At 35.6% G+C, this 18,645-nt stretch overlaps 1 long non-coding RNA gene across 1 annotated transcript; it reads left to right on the forward strand.

Annotated features, from left to right (window-relative positions):
* Positions 1-4,863: 4,863 nt before the first annotated feature.
* Positions 4,864-13,394, forward strand: LOC118832380. The gene is made up of 3 exons (XR_005009168.1): positions 4,864-5,186; positions 9,558-9,592; positions 13,199-13,394. It is a non-coding gene; the product is annotated as an uncharacterized LOC118832380 (long non-coding RNA).
* Positions 13,395-18,645: the final 5,251 nt, after the last annotated feature.

The raw sequence follows: 18,645 nt of genomic DNA on the forward strand, positions 1-18,645 counted from the left end.
CCAAATATTATGGGATGCAGCAAAAGCGGTTCTTAGGGGAAGATTCATATCTCTAAATGTTTACACTAATAAAAGAGAAAAAGGAGATCAATGAATTGGGCATGCAACTGAAAAACCTAGAAATAGAACAAATTGAAAATCCCCAAGTAAATACCAAATAAGAAATAATGAAAATCAAAGGAGAGATTAACAAAATTGAAATCGAGAAAACTATCAAATTAATAAATAAAACCAAGAGCTGGTTTTATGGAAAAAAACAATAAAATTGATAAGCCTTTGTCAATTTGATTTAAAAAAAGAAAGAAGAAAATTAAATTACCAGTATCAAAAATGAAAAGGGTGAATTCACCTCCAATGAAGAGGAAATTAAAACACAATTAGGAATTATTTTGCCCAATTTTATGCTCATAAATTTGGCAACCTTTGGGAAATGGATGAATATTTCCAAAAATATAAATTGCCCAGGTTAACAGAAGAGGAAGTGAAACATCTAAATAACCCCATCTCAGAAAAAGAAATTGAGCAAGCCATCAATGAACTCCCTAGGAAATAAGCTGCAGGGTCAGATGGTTTTACAAACCATCAAACATTTAAAGAACAATTAATTCCTATACTTTATTGACTATTTGGGAAAACAGGTGAAGGAATTCTACCAAATTCTTTTTATGACACAAATATGGTACTAATGCCTAAACCAAGAATAGTCAAAACAGAGAAAGAAAATTATAGACCAATTTCCCTAAGGAATATTCATGCAAAAATTTTAAATAAAATATTATCAAAAAGATTGCTGCAACTTGTCAGGAGAATAATACACTACAACCAGGTAGGACTTATTCCAGGAATGCAAGACTGGTTTGATATTAGGAAAACCATCAGCATAATTTATCATATCAACAACAAAACTAGTAGAAATCATATGATCATCTCAACAGATGCAGAAAAAGCCTTTGACAAAATACAGCACCCATTCCTATCAAAAATGCTAGATAACATAGGAATAAATGGAGCCTTCCTTAAAATTATAAATAGCATCTACCTAAAACTATCAACAAGCATTATTTGTAATGGGGATAAGCTAGATGCATTCCCACTAAGATCTGGGGTGAAACAAGGATGTCCATTATCACCCCTGTTATTCAATTTGGTATTAGAAATGTTAGCTGTAGCAATAAGAGAAGAAAAAGAAATTGAAAGAATTAGAATAGGCAAAGAAGAAACTAAATTATCACTTTTTGCAGATGATATGATGATTTACTTAGAGAATCCTAGAGAATCAAGTAAAAAACTATTCAAAATAATAAACAACTTTAGAAAAGTTGCAGGATATAAAATAAACCCACATAAATCCTCGGCATTCCTATACATTACTGACAAAGCCCAACAGCAAGAGATAGAAAGAGAAATTCCATTTAAAGTTACTGTAGACACTAGAAAATATTTGGGAGTCTATCTGCCAAGACAACCCCAGGGTCTATATGAACATAATTACTAAACACTTTTCACACAAAGTCAGATCTAAATAAATGGAAAAACACAAGTTGCTCATGGTTAGACCGAGTTAATATAATAAAAATGACAATCTTACCTAAATTAATTTACTTTTTCAGCACCATACCAATTGAACTACCAAAAAAGTATTTTACAGAGCTGGATAAAATAATAACAAAATTCATCTGGAAGAAGAGATCCAGAATATCTAGGGAATTGATGAAAAGAAATGCTAAGGAAGATGACCTAGCCATAGCAGATATTAAACTGTACTATAAAGCAGCAGTCACCAAAACTACTTGGTACTGGCTAAGAAACAGTCGTGGATCAGTGGAATAGATTAGGTACACAAGACGCAGTAGTCAATGACTATAACAATCTACTCTTTGATAAAGCCAAAGAATCCAGCTTCTGGACTAAGAATTCACTACTTCAGAAAAACTGCTGGGAAAATTGGAAAATGGTAGGGCAAAAACTGGGCATAGACCAATATCTTACACCATATACCAAAATAAAGTCAAAATGGGTTCATGATTTAGGAATAAAGGCTGATACTATAAGCAATTTGGGAGAGCAAGGACTAGTTTGCCTGTCAGATTTATGGGAAAGGAAAGAATTCATGACACAACAAGAGATAGAGAGCATTACAAAATACAAAATGGATAATTTTGATTATGTTAAATTGAAAAGGTTTTGTATATACAAAGCCAATGCAACAAAGATTAGGAGACAAGCAGAAAATTGGGAGAAAGTCTTTACAGCTAGTGTCTCTGATAAAGGCCTCATCTCTAAAATATACAGGGAACTAAGCCAAATTTATAGGAATACAAGTCATTCTCCAATTGAGAAATGGTCAAAGGATAGGAACAGGCAGTTTTCAGAGAAAGGAATTAAAGATATCTATAGGAATATGAAAAAATGCTCTAAATCACTACTGATTGGAGAAATGCAAATCAAAACAACTCTTAGGTACCACATCTCTCCTGTCAGATGGGCTAACATGACAAAACAGGAAAATTATAAATGCTGGAGAGGATGTGGGAAAATTGGAACACTGTTACATTGCTGGTAGAGCTGTGAACTGATCCAGCCATTCTGGAGAGCAATTTGGAACTATGCCCAAAGGGCTATAAAAACATATATACCCTTTGACCCAGCATTGCCACTTCTAGGGCTGTATCCTAAAGATATCACACAAATGGGAAGGGGACCCATGTGTACAAAAATATTTATAGCAGCTCATTTTGTGGTAGCAAAGAATTGGAAATCAAGGGAATGCCCATCATTTGGGGAACAGCTGAACAAGTTGTGGTATATGAATGTAATGGAATTCTATTGTACTATAAGAAATGGGGAAGATATGGACTTCATAATAACCTGGAAAAACCTACATGACACAATGCTGAGCAAGCGGAGCAGAACCAGGAGAACATTATACACAACCACAGATATATTGATTCTGTGATGACTCACCTTGGTGGACTTGGCTCTTCTCAGCAATACAAGGTTTAAAGACAACTCCAAGGGACTCATGATGGAGAGAGAGCTATCTACATCCAAAGAAAGAACTATGGAGTCTGAATGAAGATTGAGGCAAACTATTTGCTCTCCTTTTTTTTCTCTTTATTTTGTTTTTTTTAATTTTGTTTCTTCTTTCTCATGATTCATTCCATTGGTCACAATTCTTCTTAACAACTTGACTATTGTGTAAATAAGTTTAATGCAAAGTCATATATAGAAAATATATCGGATTCCATGCCATCTTGGACGGGGGGGCCGGGGGGGAGAAAATCCGAAACTCAAAATCATGCGTAACTGAGTGTTGTAATCTAAAAATAAAAACGTAATTAAAAAAAGGAAAAAATAAAGAAACATTACATTTAAAAAAAAAGAATGAGAGTTTGGAAAAGAGATGAGGACTAGATTTGTCAATTTGTGAAAAATCTTCACAGAGATGACAGTTGAAGCCATAGAAGTTGAGATCACCAAGGAAAAAGAGAAGGAAGGAGTAGGAAGATAAGGAGAAAAAAGGAGAAGAGCCTGTTAAAATATTTTTGTACCTGTGGATTGTTCTCTTTCTTTAATCTCTTGGCGCATATGCAGGCCTGGTGGTAATATAACCAGCTCAAACAGTATTACCAGTTTAGTGACTTCTGAGACATACTTCCAATTTGCTTTGCAAAAGGGCTAGACCAATTCATTGGTACACCCATAGTACATTAGTGTGTCTGCCTTCTCTCAAACCCTCCAATTTTTTGCCATTTTCTTGTTTTCCTCTTTGCCCATCTGATTGGTGGAAGGTTCAACCTCACAGTTGTTTTCAATTTTTTAAACTGAATTTTTTAAATTATTAGTTATTTCAATTTATTACTTGGATTTCTTCCCCTGAAAACTGCTTTTTTCAAATCTTTTGACCATTTAACTATTGAGGTATGACTCAGTCTTATAAAGTCAAATTAGTTCTTTATATAATTTGTATATAATATCTTTATTATAATATTTATAAAATAACATCATTAAATATAAAATTATAATAAATTATAGTATACACTATATTGTACCTAATGTAATATATAATATATAATAAATTATTATCAACTATAATTATAAAATATATTATGATATAATATAATATTTATAATGTAATATCTGTATTAGAGAAACATTTTGCAAGAATTTTTCCCCAGTTATGTGTTTTCTTTCTAATTTTAACTGCCTTAGTTTTGTTTGGGCAAAAACTCTTTAGCTCTATATAATAAAAATTATCTGTTTTATCTCCTATGATCCTCTATATCATTTATTTTGGTCATGAACTCCCTCTTTCTTTCTCTTGGTCGATATATCTGAAAAGCAATTTCTTCCTTGCCCCTCTACTTTGCTATATGATGTCACCTCTAAGTCATGTATCTGCTTGGAATTTATCTTGGTACTCAGTATGAGATGTTGATCATTACCTAAGTTCTGCCAAACTGCTTTCCAGTTTTCCCAAAAGATTTTGTCAAACAATGAGTATTCACCCCAGAAACTGGGGTCTTTGAATTTATCAAATACCATGCTACTATGATCATTTCCTTCCATAAATTATGAACCTAATCTGTTCTACTGATCAAGTTCTCTATTTTTTTGACCAATACCAAATCATTTTAATGATTTTTTTTTTGTGGTACAGTTTGAGATCTGACACTGATATATCCTTTTCTGTCTCTTTTTTTTTCATCATGAGCCTTAACCTCTGTTCCTCCAAAGTCCTTTTCTTATCTAAGGTATTTTCTATCATCTGTGCCAAGGTATCTAATGGTAGCCCTATTTTTTCAGTCTGTGTCAAAACATCAAGGACATGATCATGTTCACTCAGGGAAAGAATAGCTTAAAATATTTTTAGGGCAGTCAAGTTTTAAAAGAGGGAAGTTGTTTTTTTTTTTTCTTTACAAACCCATTTTGAGCAGTTGGATCAGTTATTATATCTAGATGTAATGGAATCTACTACCAAATTCCTGGATTTTTTTTTATTAGACTACAATGAAAAGTTTTGCAGTGAGAGGAAATAAAATGATAAATTCTTCTTTTTACATGATAAGTAGTCCTCTCTGAGTATTCCCATGGCTTGGTGGTACAGTAGAAAAAGTGCTAGCATGAAGTCAGGAAGACCTGAGTTCAAATCCGGCTTCAGACACTTACTAGCTGTGTAACTCTGGGTAAGTCAATTTGCCTTTTTCTGCCTCAGTTTCCTGAATTGTAAATGGAGATAATAATAGCACCCACCTCAGAGGATTGTTGTAAGGCTCAAAGGAGATATTTGTAAAGGGTCTGGCACATCTTGTGGGTGCTTAATAAACACTTATGCCCACCCCTTCCCTTCCTACATGGCACTTTCCCCTTTTGCATTCTGCCTTCTGTTTCCTCTGCTTTGTTGTAACACTTGCTTCTCTTTGCTAATAGGAACATGCTAGTTTAATACGATATATTAAGAGATTGAATGAATATTGGAGGTAATAAACAGAATCCAAACACTGTTTCATTTCTGGCTTTGTATCTCTCAGGTCTTGCACAGGATTGGGAACATAGTGGTTTCTTACTAATTCTTTGCTGATTGATTTTTACAGATGAAGAAACTGAGGTCAAGAGAGGTTACAAAGCTTATTTCAAATTACCCTCCTTGACTCACTCTACAATAGAGCCAACCTGACTTTTTTGCTGTTCTTCACACTCTGACATCGCTTCTCTTTCTTCTGTGACATTCCATGCTGACCAACATATGTGATAGATACTCCCTGTTCACCTTTGCCCCTTAGCAGCCCTAGCTTCCTTCAAATTTTACTTCAAACAGCACCTCCTTTATGAGGCCTTTCTCGGTCCCTCAGGAAAGTATCTAATATTTTTCTTGCGTATGTTTTGTGTATGCACATAAGTACACATGCCCCTCCCCATAGAATGTAAGCTCCTTTTGTCTTTGCATCCCTGGTGCCTAAGAAATAAGGAACATTTAATAAATACTTGATCAATTGATCACCCAAGTTCATATTGCCTCTTTTACACGGAATATATAAATATTTATAGATAAATACAAGTATAGAAATATATCCTTTAATTAATTTATTATAAATGTACATATATAATTTAATAAATGATATTTGTTATAATAAAAACTTTTCTTTATCTAAATATTTTCTATCACTGGTATCAAAATATCTAGTAGAGGCCCTACATCACTTGTGCCAGAACATGCCTATTTATTCCCCAAAAAAGATATCTTATAAATTGAGTCGAGTTCTAGTTCACTATTCGAGAGTCAATTTCTATTTCTCTGCCTCAGGATTCAGGTACTTCAAGGTATCACTGAGGGGTTGTAGTGACTTTCTCTACTCTAGTTGGCTCAAGACCCCACCAGTTGTGCAACCCCCCACCCCCTTAGCCAGTTTCATTTTGCCACTTAATATCTATTAGCTTTTACAAAGGGACATTTACTTTTAAAATATAGCAAGAACAAAAGCAAAACAGATCCCCTTTCACACCGTGGAGTCATACTCTACCCTATACCACCTAGCTCACTGGGCAATGTCGACTCACTGTTAGAACAGTTTCTACAGATCCTTGGTCCCATCAAGTTCAGGTTCAAAGACACCATCAATATCTAATTGGTCCTAGTCTGAGCTACATCTGTGCTAGATCCCTACAGTCTTTGTTCCTCAAAACTGACTGTAAAACCAGACATTAACTCTTGATTTCAAGGCTTCTAGAGACTAACTAAATTGGTCCTTCATAATTCACAGCACGGTTGCCTCCAAATTAATTTCCTTCCCCTTTAACAAAAAAAAAAATGACAAGGAAAAGGACCAAAGATTGTTCTGATAGGGTCACATGTCAGCCCCAGAGGGAGAGTCTAAACAGCCTTTCTCTTTACATTATTGTCTCTCACCAGATACCATCAGTTAAAGTATCAAAACCAATCAAAGAAATGCTCTGGGAGAGAGAACTAATGAGAAATGACCCAGGCTCTGATTGGGCACCTCCTTTTAAATGCACCCCTAGCTCTGGGCTACACAACCAATCAAAAGTCTGCCATTTACCACATGGTTAACATACTGTAAATAGTAATTGAATGTCTACACATGTTCCAAAGTTTTTCCAAGGTGCTTCAATTGTACATCATCACAACTCTCCCAGAAGCAAGTCCCCCAGTCTCTTCCATGTGGGGAATAACACCAAAGGGCCTCTGTGCATTCACTAATCTTCCATCACTTTTGTATCTTTAGGGGTGCCAAGTTTCCTAAGTAGTAAGTCAGAGAACTGGAATTAGAATCCATATCCTCTGATCTTAAATCTGTCATTCTTTCCACCGTAACCCACTGTTCTCAAGGTTTTGTAAATGGTAAGATATCTAATGCCAGGGTTTGAACCCATATCTTTTGACTCCCAATCCTGGGTTCTTTCCACTGCACCATGCCTCTAGAAAGAATATTTCTAGCTTTCCTTCCTCTTGAATGCTGCTTCATTTTCTTTATCTTTTTTAGCAAACTTTTTTCTTTTTACAAAATCAAAATGGTCTGACCTCCCACACTCAAAGCCAAATATTTCCTAACTAGCCTTCTAGTCTTGAATAAATGTCTGAAAGGGCTGATGTTTTGACTTTAAACTCCCACTAGATGGCAACATTTCAGAGTACTGTAGCCATTTATGAACAGGAAGATATCTATCTATCTATCTATCTATCGGTACATATGTGCACGCACACACACACACACACACACACACACACACACACATATATATATATATATATATATATATATATATACACATACTATGAAGTTTAAGGGAAACCATCTAGTTTACTTTCAAAAATTCTAAAGCTCTAATAAAATGGTAAAAAAAAATGTATGTATATGTATGCATATATGTATATATACATATATACATATGTGTGTGCATATATAACTATATATTCATAGTACTATTATTTTAGTATGAATATATATAGTTGTGTGTATATGTACATATATATATATACATACACATGTGTGTATATATATTTCTTTTTTTAATTATCTTAATACAACTTTAGAATTTTTCAAAGTAAACTATCTGGTTTCCCTAAAAACAGAAAGTTAACACTATCTCAGAAGTATCCCATAAGTAATTTATACTATTTTTCTTTTGACAAGTATTTTCTTTTTTTATTCCATGGAAGATATTATTAACGCAATTCTGCTTCCTCCCTTTTGGTAAATACCTTGCTTTTACATAATGCTGCCAAAAACAGAAGTAGGAAGAAAGTCTGTCAACAAACTGATTTCTTCCATTGTTTTTGTAAAAGCAAAACCAAACAAGGGAATTTCCATTAGACTAGACTCGGTAGAGGGAAAAAGTGAACAAATAGGTATTTTTGGGTCTGTGGAATGCCTACCCATAGCAGTAAGTTCTAGCCACATGTTTGGGATGCTTCAGGTGCAGTTCTGCCTAAAGGGAGACAGCTGGATGGACCAGATTATTTCTATGGATTCCATCTGGACCTAAAGTTCAAAGAGTTAACAAAGTGCACCTCCATGATGAAGTGGAGCCTTAGGAATGAGATCACAGGGTCTACCCAGGTGACCTAAGACTAACAGAGGTATATGTGCTCTATCACCTTCTCTGCCCTTCCTCATACTCATTCCGAGGCCCCACCCTGCTATTTCAATAAAATCTACCCCTAAATACATAGCTCTTTAATGTCGCCAAGTTAAAGGAAATGAGATTTGCTTTTATTGAATGAGATTTGAACAATAGCTTTTATTAGACTCACTATGTGATATCTGGGATATCTTTTTCCTGCTCTATATAATGCTATCTTCTGTCCCCCCCTCCCTCAAGTGCATTTGACTTCCCTTTAACTATCTTAATATTTACCTAACCAAATTCATTCAGCTGAGGCCAGCAGAAGTTCTGTTCAGAATTCATCATTTAGTTAAATTTTACATTTGTATTTATTACATTTTCATGGTTAATAACCTAGACATACTGTACTACAACAGTGAAAATTGGATCTTTCTGGGTAAATGCTTCATTATTCAACATTCCTCAAGTCCTAATTTGTATCACCACAACTTAACACAGGGCCTAGCATATGTTGTTGTTCAGTTGTGTCTGACTCTTCATGACTTTGTGTACCATAGCATGCCAATACCATTCATAGGTTTTCTTGGGGAAGATATTGGACTGCCATTTTCTTCTCCAGCAGATTAAGGCAAACAGAGGTTAAATGACTTGCCTGGGGTTACACAGCTAGTAAGCATCTGAGGCTGGATTTGAACTCAGTTCTTCCTGACTCCAGGCCCAGTACTCTATCCACTGTCACCTAGCTAGCTGCCTCTGCCTAGCACCTAGTAGATGATTAATACATGTTTATCGAACTGAATTCAAATTGAAATGGCACTAGGGAAAGCAAATTGGATTTGGAGTCAGAAAACTTAAATTTGACTCCTTTCTCCATCACTTACTATCTATCTGACCTTGGGCAAATTTATAGGTTTCAGTTTTGTCATCTATCATAGGAGGCCAGACTAAATGATCTTTAATTTTCCTTCTAGCTCTGCCAATCAGAGAAGCTCTCATTCAGGAACAGGTAAGGCTGGAATACATTCTCCCCTTGCTCCATCAGGGCATCAGCCTCATCTCTGAGGCCTAAAATTCCAGTATTAGAATTTGTTTTGTCTCATCTTAAAGTTTTTGTTACTTGTTAAAAATGAAAATACAATTGGGACAGGTAGCTATTTCATCCTTAAGAATGTTTTAAATCTTTGTACAAATGACCACAAGACCCCTTTCTTATGGTCAGATGTTGATACTCCAACAGTCTGAGGAGAGAAGGAGTTTGGTTGGAGGTAGAGTGGTAAAGAAAGGAGAAGCTGAACTAGGCACATTTTGTTCATTCTGAGATTTTTCCTAAGGTGAAGACTAAAGGAAGGGAACAAAATTGGAGTAATATACATAGAAGAAATATTCTTAAATGACCCAAACTTTTAATAGCATTTATTTGTGGTAGATTAGAAAGTTCACTGGTCTTGGAGTCAGAAAGACCTGAGTTCAATTTCTGACATTTATGAGCCTTGTGATTCTGGGCAAGTTGCTTGAATTTTCTCAGCCTCAGTTTCCTCATTTATAAAATGAAGTTTAAAAATAATACCTACTTCACAGGACAGTTGTGCGGAACAAATGAAATTACACATATAAGTATATGTGCATGTATATGTATGTGTATATACATATATGTATATGTGTATATACACATGTATATATGCATACATATATGTATATACACATATATATGTATACATGTGTGTATGTATATATAGTGATTTGCAAGCCTTAAAGTACTATATAAATGTTGGTTATTATTTCTTCAGACCTCTATATTCTTATCCTTCTGATAAAACAGTGACACCAAATACTTGCAAAATGTCTGTCTAAATTTAACATGTTTTCTTCATCCCCACTCTTTGAGGGCCAGGCCTGCTACAATCTACCTCCCTGGGCCCTCCTCACACAGATGCAGGTTTCTCTGACACTGAGGAGGTTGGGGGTGCAGTTCTTTCCCTTGCTATCAGCTTAAGCCCCAATTGAATATGTGCCCTCCATTTTGGGGTACCTTGGATCCATTTAAACACTTAATTTGGGATTCTCTTTTACAAAGATATTTACTTCAGAGATATTGTGAAAACCAATAAACATTTTTCCAACACTTTGGGAGTGTTTCCTCCAAACCATCTTTGTCTCTGGGGCGGGAAGCTCAAAGTCTGACACTTTAGCTCAATTCCTACATGAATGAAAGGATGAATTAATTAATTAATTAATTAATGAAGCATTTACTAAGCATGTGCTATGTGCAAAGTACTATGCTAAGTGCTGGGAATACAACAGAAAAGCAAGATAGTCCCTACTCTCAAGGAACTCACATTCTGATAGGAGATACAATACATATGGAAAGATTGGACTGCAAATCAAATGGAAAGGTTCTATGGTCCTTGGGGTATAGTGGCAAAGCAAAGGCTAAAGCCTCTTCTCTAATGTTATTTCCACTGAAAAATCATATCAATTTCTGATTTTGAACCATTTTACAAGGTGAAGGACTTTAGTGAGAAGAACTTTTCTTTTGAGGGGGGTCCCTAATAGATGTGGTTATAACACCTGCAGGAAAAGTTGTTAAGTCCTATCTCCATAAGGGTTGCTTCCAGGAATGTTAGCTTTGGATATGAGACTCAAAGCATTGGTATTCCAAAAGGTCTTGGGTTCAGTGTATATAGCATTATTCCCATCAAGTTCAAGTCAAAAGCCTAGCTAAACTAACATTTCCCAACATTTACTTCACTGGACTTCATTGCTGAGCTGGCTGCAACACCATGCAGGGGTTCCTGGATTCCCAGATCCTGATAGTTCAAGAGGCCAGATTAGAAACTCCACTCCCTGTAACTAGAATAGAAGTGAACCAACCAAAATGTCAAAAGCGAGTTCTGGTTTTTCAGACTATGTGGCCTAAGGGTGTATACCTCTCAGATTCCCCCCTACTCCCATGCCACATAGTGTCACCTGCTCTGAGTGAAGGAGTCCTTCACCTTCATACATAAATGAAAGAAAAACCCCTTACCAACTGCTCAGTCAGTTTTAAAGAGATTGCCTGTTTTGTCTATGTAGCCCACAAAAAGAGTTGTTCTCAACCACATGGCATGACAATTCAAAACATCGCATCTACATATGCCCCTCTTCTCCGCTTTCTCAGAAGAAGGTCCTCCAGTGTCTTCCATGTGGGTTATGCCATCTTAAATAGTCTAAGAATGCACCAAACCCTCTATTATACAAGAATTTGTTTCTATTCATAGAGTTCCTTCTAACATAGGATTTAGAGATAGTATGGACTTTGGAGGCCATTTAGTCCTATCTTTTCATTTTATAACTAAGAATATTGAGATTCAGAAAGGTAAAGTAATTCATCTGAGGTCACACAAGTACTAGATAGCAGAGCTGGAATGCAAATCCAGGTCTTCCCCCTTCAATGCCAGAGCACTCTCCACTAAGACATACTGCTGGAGCCAAAGCTTCTACAAAGAGTTTCTAGCAAGCAATCAGGGTTGTTCCTTTGTATACATTTCTCTGCAGACCAGAAGATTATCTGTTGCAATGTTCCCAAAGAGCTACATCTTTCTTTTCCCATCAAAAAAAAACTAAATGATAAGCATGATGGAACGGTATTCAGAGTATTTATATACCCCTGCTCTCTTCCCAGAACTAAAGTATTGGTTTAAATTGATATCTACTCAGCTTTCTTTCCAAAATGTCTCCCTTTGATATAACTAATAATATTTTACAAAAAGTTTCAACTCCCCGAGATTTGAGAAGTTCTATCATAGCCCTGCCTGATAGATGTTAACATGCTTTTTAGTGGGAAAAGGAATAAAACCTAATACAGCTTAGTCTTTCTGTAGGGAAATAAGATAATAAAGTATAATAAATTGATAGGCAAAATTTCATCACTTTGAAGAAGGCAGCCACCCTAAAAAAATTAAACCATGCTCCAGCGTCCTTTCATTGAGTATGACCCATATGGCAAAAACATTCTTATTTGTTTGTTAATGTGAGTCTCTAATTAAAGAAAGACTCAGGGCTCCATAGCAGGTTAAAGTAAACTCATTTATTCAACAAGTATATATTTAGCAAGGTACTATGGTTGGGTATCTTGGTTGCTGAAGCATGTTTTAATGCTTCCCACAAGGAACTAAATTTCATGTAGTCTTGAGGATCATAGGATCATAGACTAATAGCTGCAGGGGACCTTAGAAGTCATCTATTCTAATCTCTTCATTTTGTAGATGAAACTCCAGCACCAGTGAGGTTAAGTGACTTGCCTAATGTCACAGGTTCTAAATGAGAGAGCTAGAATTTGAATCCAGGTTCTCTGACCCAAATCCAGTAATTTTTTCCTCTACACTATGTTTCTAGAATTTTGCTAAAAGGCCTGGGAGGAGAAGCATTTCAGGTGGTGGAAATGACAACAGTAAAGCTTCCAGAAGGCAAGAAAGACAAGGTGTATTTTTAGAGAAGAGAAGAGAGAGATAATCTCTACTATTCCTTCTAGTTCTAAATCCTATAAGTCTGAATTGTCTAATTTGGCTAGGGCACATATCGGGGATGTGTTAAATAATTCAATTTAATTCTACAAATATTTACTATGTTTCAGGTACTGTGCTTTGCTAGCCCTTGTGGGAGATATACAAGCAAAAAGGAGGCAGAGTGGCACGAGAGAAAGAATAAATGGTTCTAGAGCCAGAGAATCTGAGTTTAGATTCCACTCCTGATGCTTACACCATCTATGACATCGGTTAAGTCATCTAATCTCATTGGGCCACCCTTTCCTCACCTATAAAATTAAATATGAAAGAGAAGGTACAGTGAGTTTGGTTTTTTTTAATTGATTTTATTCACGTCTTTTCCTTTCACATTGCCTACATTTTCCTTCCTATCCATCATCACTTTGTATTAAAAAAAATCAAATCTTATATCATATACAGTGCTCCAAACCCATGGAGCCCCACTTCACTTCAGCAAAGGAGAGGAGGGATGTATCTCCTCATGTCTCTAAAAATGAGCTTGATCTTTCTAATTTTATAATATTTAATTTCAATTTCTGGTGATTGCTCTTCCCATTTATTTTGTTGTAGTTATCATAGATATTATTTTCCTGATGGTACCTACTTTGCTTGGTATCAATTTATATGACTTCCCATGATTCTCTGTAGAAACCAGGTTTGTTTTTCCTTACAGAACTATATTATTCCATTTCATCTTGTACCACAATTCATTTTGTCCCAATCGATCGATATCCGTTTGTTTCTAGTTCTTTACTATGACAAAAATGCTGTTATAAATATTTTGGTATATATAGACCTTCTCTTTTTGCCAGTGACTTTCTTGGAGTATCATTTGTACAATCCTAAATTCTTTTCCAGAACTGTTTACATATATGTGTGTAAGTGTATATGTGTGTGTTTATATACACATACTTACAGACACACACACACAAATTCATAGCTCCACTAATCGTCACATTATTGTGCCTGTTTGTTTTTTTCACAACCCCTCCAACATTAACTATTCCATCTTTTGTCATCTCTGCTAATTTGCTACAGGAGGTCTAACCACAGGTTATTATGATTTGCATTTCTTTCACAGTGAATTCTATCTCTCCTCATATTAAGGCAACAAAAGGGGGAAATACTCAGACCATTTTTTGTTTGTTTGTATGTTTGTTTTTGAAGCACTGGATTAAGATATCTTTATACTGCTCCACTCCACCAATGCCTCAGAGGAGAGACAGGCTGAACCACTAAAAGCAAATGGAAATTGTGCATATGTACACTTGCTGAATTATATAGAGCCCTGGGGTTCAATTCAGTAATACTTTGGTATGAGTTTTACAGATGTATTAGTGAACTAGTTTGGCCAGTTAAAAAAAAAGACCTCAATAGCTAAAATATCTTAAGTCACTTTCAGTTTTCAGACAAGGGGAAGGAGTCATGAATAATGAGGATATGATCTTATTGAACAGAAATCTAGTAGCTAAAATTTCAAGTGACCTAAGAGATCAACTAGTCCCAGAGATGTTGACCTTTGTGTATCATTCTGAGGAAGCCTAGAGACTCCCTTCTCAGAATCATGTTTGGCTTTTTTTTTATTCATAATTGAATAAAATGCTAAATTTAAATTTTTGATAGTGATTAGTGAAAAAAAAAGTAATTTTGCCCATCCAAATTCATGGACCCCATGATATCTCTCCACAAAATCCCTTGGAGTGACCATGGAGTCCAGGTTGGGAAACCCTGATCTAGTCTAAACACATGAATTCTCTCTGCAATAATCTCAACAAACATTTATCAGGCCTTGGGTATCTATTCTGAAATTCCTCAAAATAAGGTTAAAAATGAGATTGAGTTAGACTATGTCTACTCAGAGGCATTTCTATATGCCTGAAATAAATTAAAGGGATGTTTAAAAGTTTATAGTCCTCCATATACTTAATACTAGATTCAAAGATAATCTGTGAGTTTATCAGCATAAGTAATTCTAGTATGGGAATTCCCTCTACCAAAGAAATGGCAATCCCTCTATGGCTTTTTTTAGATAAATCAAAGAGAATTTCTTTATGCAAATAGAGGTTAAGTGACTTGCCCAAGCTTCCCTTATCCCAGGTTGCTTCTATAAACTAATAATATTTAAATATGTTAACATATGGAAATTACATTGCAAACCTTCGAACCAATATAACATCTAGCTATTATTATCATTCTCGCTCTTATTAGCTATTCATATACAACATTGTACCTCCCAACATTTTGGCAGCCCACTCTGGTGCCATCTCTTCCTTGAGGCTTATCCCCTTCCCTCCCAGTATCTAGTAGTCTCTTCTTCCTCTTGAAATTAATTTGCATTGCATTGTATGTGAGAGCCTGGAATAATGTATATAGAGAATTAAGGACTTTATTTCCAAGCTATATAAAGGACTGATTAAGATTTATAAAAATGAGAATTATTCACAAAGAGAAAAATTGTCAAATGATATAACAGGCAGTTTTCAAAGGAAGACATCCAAGCTACTAACAACTGTATGAAAATATGCTCAAAATGACTAATAATTAGAAAAATGTAAATTAAAGCAAGTCTAAGCTTCTTCCTCACACCTGTCAGATTGGCAAAGTTGACAAAAAGGAATATGATTAACGTCAGAGGTGGTGTGGGGAAAATACATCAGGTGGAGTTTTAAATTGGTCCAGCCATTCTGTAGAGCTGTGTCTAAAGTTACTACCCTGTACTACACACATATCTTTTGACCTAATGATGCCAAAACTAAACCTAGGCCTCAAAAAACATTAAAGAATGAGTAAAGGAAAAATTGTGTAAAAAAATAGTATTATTAATTTTTGTGGTGGTAAAAACTGGAAATTAATGGGTTGCCTACCCACTGGAGAATGGCTGAAAAAAGATGGTGTATGAATGTAATACCGAATGAAGTAGGCAGAACCAGGAAAGCAATATATACCATAACATTGTAAAGAAAAACAATTTTAAAAACTCTGATCAAAACCATGACTAAATATAGTTCCAGAAAAGTAATAATGAAATATGCGCCCACTTCATGACAAAGATGTGACACTCGGGGTTTAGAATGGGATGTTTACTGTTCAGCCATTTTTCAGTCAGGTCTGACTCTTTGTGACCCAATATGGGGTCTTCTTGGCAAAGATACTAGAGTGGTTTGCCATTTCCTTGTTCTGGTCATTTTACACATGAGGAAACTGAGGTAAACTGCCCAGGGTCACACAGTTGATAAGTGTCTGAAGCTAGATTTGAACTCAGGGAGATGAGTCATCCTGACTCCAAGTCCAGCATTCTATCCACTACTGCCCATATTGGGATGTGTGTTTCTTTAATGTGGCCAATGCTGGTATTTGCTTTCTTTGGCTATGCATATTCGTTACAAGGATTTTGATTTTGATTTTTAATGGACGTGGTAGATGGGAGGAAGACAGAACATATATTTGTTAAATTTTTTTATATTGCTTCCCCTATTAGAATGTAAACTCCCTGAGGACAAGGACAGTCTTAAATCCCTTTGTACCCTCAATGTTTAGCATAATACCTGACACATAGTATGCACTTAATAAATGTTTATTGTCTCTGGCTGAGTTGAAAAAATAGTGAATAATTTTTTTCAAAAAAAATATAAGCTTCTTAAAGACAAGCACTTTAGCTTTTCTATTTGTAACCCTGGAACTTAGCACAGTATTTCGTACATACTGAGACCTTAATAAATGCTTTCTTCATTGATTCATATTTTTTTAATGGACAGAAAGCTCACCTTGGTCAGGAAGACCTGAATTCAAGCCTCATATCTAAAATGTACTGGAGTGTGTCTGTAGGCAGGTTATTTAGCCTCCCTATTCTATATTTCACCACTGGACCCAGATGGTCCTGGAGGAAAAAGTGAGGCTGGGGACTTTGCACAGCCCTCTCACTTAAATCCAATTCACTTGCTTGTCATGGCATCGTCTCCTTGATGTCATGGTCTTCTTCAAAACAAAGGACAAACAACAACAAAAAACCCCTGATAATTATCTAAGAGCACAGTGCCAAAACAGTTGCAGATCTCTTCTGGTCTGTGTGACTGTTGGGCAAGTCACTTAAACTTCTAAATGCCCCAGGAAATTCTTAAGAACTCTAGTTGTAGCTAGCTAATGAGTACCATTTGGATAGTTCCTATAATGTGTCAGATGCTATTCTAAGAGCTTTACAAGTATTATGCCATTTAATCTTCACAACAATCCTGGGCAGTAGGTGATATTATTCCCATTTTAGAGTCAAAACTGAGACAAAGGTTAAGTGACTGGCCCAAGGTCACACACCTGATAAGTGTCTGAGGTCAAATTTGAACTCAGATCTTTCTCCAAGCTGAGGGCTCTACTCTACTGTGCCACCTGGCTGCCTAGTTTTAATACAATTGTTGATCCACACTGGTAGGAGTTTCCCTATAACAATGAAATCACTTGCCCTGGCCAAAACCAAAAACATACACTTCATATTGATCTGTCTATATGGATATTATTGTCCCTACCAACAACAACTACCACTGTCACCACAGTAATATGCAAACTCCTTGAAGGCTGGGACTGTTTAATTTTTGCCTTTTGTACTCCCAGTATCCAGCACAAAATAGTAAGGACTTCATACATGTTAATTACATTGCACTATATCATGTTATGTTGTATTGCTTTGCATTTTGGAATGTGAAAATTTCATTAGATTGGACAGGGGAAAAAAAGAGCCAGAATGTGAATATTCCCTCCATTCTCCAGATATGTTGAATAAGGGGCTATTTTTAAGAAATTCTTTAATGAGATTACCATTCGGGATGTCTGGATGGGTAATTTATACATCCTGGGAAGCAACAAAAATATCTTTCCTGTCGTTTCCTGAAGACAGTGACTAGGAAACAAAGCCATCAAATTAGATTTGCCAAAAAGGTGTAACAAGATGCAGTCCCATTGTTATACAAGGTATCCGACATCTAACCACAAACCAGGTTTGTTCATTGTACCTTTGCATAACAAAAAGTGTGTGTACAGTGTGAAATGAGATATAAGTCAGAGACTCTGCACACAGGAGAAAACCCTTCTGTCCAGCTGCACAGTGGTTACAGGACCATAGAAATAGAGCTAGAAGGCAACTTAGAGAACATCTAGCCCATTTTACAGATCAGAAAGGTCAAACAACTTGTCAGTGGCCACACAGCTAGTGTCAGAGGTTTGACTTATACATAAATCTTCTTTCAAAATCTGACACTATCTACTACATAATATAGCCTTTAATGTAAACCACCATTTGAATAAATAACCTTTCTCAATAACCCTGGATGTCACAGGGAGGTTGCTAGTAAGAAATCATGTCTAAAACTGTTAAAGATCAAAACCAAAAAAAAAAAAAAAGAGGTTGTCTAAATCCTTCAGATAAAAGAATAAAAGCTTGAGAATCTGCTAATGACAGCCAGATAAATGGCTATTTCAATCTTTTTCTTCAGGAAAATTCAAACTTTTTGGAATGAAATTTTGAAAGAAAGAATTGAGGTTTAAAGAA

The sequence above is a fragment of the Trichosurus vulpecula genome, chromosome 9 (assembly GCF_011100635.1).
Source record: "Trichosurus vulpecula isolate mTriVul1 chromosome 9, mTriVul1.pri, whole genome shotgun sequence".
NCBI lineage: Eukaryota > Metazoa > Chordata > Mammalia > Diprotodontia > Phalangeridae > Trichosurus > Trichosurus vulpecula.